Below are 2,423 nucleotides of genomic sequence, written 5' to 3'. Positions count from 1 at the left end.
TGATGCTTGTAAAAAAGTAGGTAAGAGCAAGCACACAAGGTTAGTTTAACAGCACAGTGATTTGTATCCGCTCACTCTCTAGAGCCAAACTGATAAACTGTCACACCTGATTGTATATAGCAGCAGGATTGAAATAACCAAGCAAAAGGTGAAACATTCACAACTTACATTAGGTGATAATCACAGATTTATGAGAACAGATGATTCCAATAAAGCAGTAATAGTACAAATAGGACAAGGGAGATACTAACATTCCCCTATCCCTTGCCAGAAAATTTTTGATCCACATTATAACAGTGCAAATAGAACATGTGACATTATATGTTAGACACTGTAGAAAAGTAACATTTGGGGGAAAAGGCTATTTAACAGTAAATACTTCAAGTTGCCTTCTAACACAGTGATAGCAAACAGATGATTTTAAGCATGTATGTTAAACTGGTACTGAAGGAATGGAAATGCAAGTTTTTCCAAATCAACGGTTTGTACCCTGGAATGCACATTTCTTGAACTAGAGAAAGTGATTAATACAATATCACTTTGTCCATGAAATAAAGTTAACTATCAACAAACAGCTTCCTTTTTCATATCCAAACCTTGTTTCCACCTATATACAAGAAAGTATACCTGGCTTCAACCTTTCCTTGCCCGAATCCATTTTAAATCTTTAAAACAACAAAAATGCTTTATGTGCAGTGTTGCTACAAGTATTGTATTTTCATACCTCTATTATCCAAGGGAATAAAGACGTATTTTATTGAGAGTAATAAAATTACTTAGGAATGGCCATTTCAGTATTTGATTAATTTTATTAAAAGATTCCCAAATCTAACTAGATTTACATGCCACCCAACACAAACACATTCATATGCTTACTGTTGGAATCATGTGCCTGTTTTCCCAACACCTCTGTTCATGTAATCTTCTTTCTAGACTGCACACTACCTACAGGAATTCTACCAGTCATCCCAAAGCCCAGCTGAAGTACTACCTTCCTCCTCCATAAAGCCTGTTGGTCATCTGTCTTAGAAGGGATCCCTCCCATTCTCAACCCAATGTCTATTCCGTGTATCTTGGCTCGCTATGTACTTGTTCAATTCCCAAACAATACTGAGAGTTCATTGCTGGCAGGACAGCATCTTAATTTTTTATGTGAGCAATATTAAAGCTAATGCCTTCACCTCAATAATTGAGAAGTTATTTTTATTTTTGAGAGAGAGAGACACACAGAGACAGAGAAAGAATCCCAGCAGGCTCTGTGCTGGAATTGCAGAGCCAGATGCGGGGCTTGAACTCATGAATGTCAGATCATGACTTGAGCTGACATCAGAAGTCGGATGTGCTTACCCAACTGAGCCACCACACACGCCTAGAAAATTTTTTTTAAATTTTTTTATAGTTTATTTATTTTTCAGACAGAGACAGAGCATGAGCGGGGGAAGGGCAGAGACAGACGGAGACACAGAATCCGAAACAGGCTCCAGGCTCTGAGGTGCCAGCACAGAACCTGATGTGGGGCTCAAACCCACAAACCACGAGATCATGACCTGAGCCGAAGTCGGATGCTTAACTGACTGAGCCACTTAGGCACCCCTAGAAAAGTTTTTTAATAGCCAATTTCATATACATAATAGGCAATGTTTATTTGCAGGCTTCAATTTCCATTAAAGTCATATAATACATTAAACAAAAGTTAACGGGCAGTCAATACAAAAATATTCCCAAGTACATCTTGTGTGATTTGTCCACTCTAACAATAATCAAAAATTCAATTAATTTGGGTAGGAATTTTGAAATCCTTATTGAAACCCCAACTGAGGACTTTGTTACTCTTTTCTACTCTTTCTTAATTATTAGGCAGGAAGTGTACTTATTCTTCTGTAACTCTTTTGTGATTTTTTTAAAGAGATGGCAAAGTTAGGATACAGAAAAGATAAAGAGATCAGTTTTAAGTTTGAAAGTAAAGAAATGAAGGGAACTACAGTAAACAGCTTGCCTTCTTATAAACAAGAAAATAAGGGGTAGAGGCATAGACTGAGGATGAAGTGGGACATAAGCATGGGGAAGGAAGACTTCAATAAAAAACGTGGATTCCTACAACCCATCTTTATAGAGAATGATTTAATTGTCATATGATAGGACTTGATCTCTAGGAATTTTCGAAGCTTCCCAGGTAATTCTTTTTTTTATTTTAGTAGGTTTAAAAAATTTTTTTAATGTTTTATTTATTTTTGAGAGAGAGATAGAGACAGCATGAGCAGGGGAGGGTCAGAGAGAGGGAGACACAGAATCTGAAGACAGGTTCCAGGCTCTGAGCTGGCTGTCAGCACAGAGCCCCACATGGGGCTCGAACCCACAAACCATAAGATGAGTTCAATTGGACACTTAACCGACTGAGCCACCCAGGCACCCCTTCCCAGGTA

This window comes from Hyaena hyaena, unplaced genomic scaffold (genome assembly GCF_003009895.1).
Source record: "Hyaena hyaena isolate Hyena2069 unplaced genomic scaffold, ASM300989v1 scaffold_255, whole genome shotgun sequence".
NCBI lineage: Eukaryota > Metazoa > Chordata > Mammalia > Carnivora > Hyaenidae > Hyaena > Hyaena hyaena.
This window is presented reverse-complemented; position numbering follows the sequence as displayed.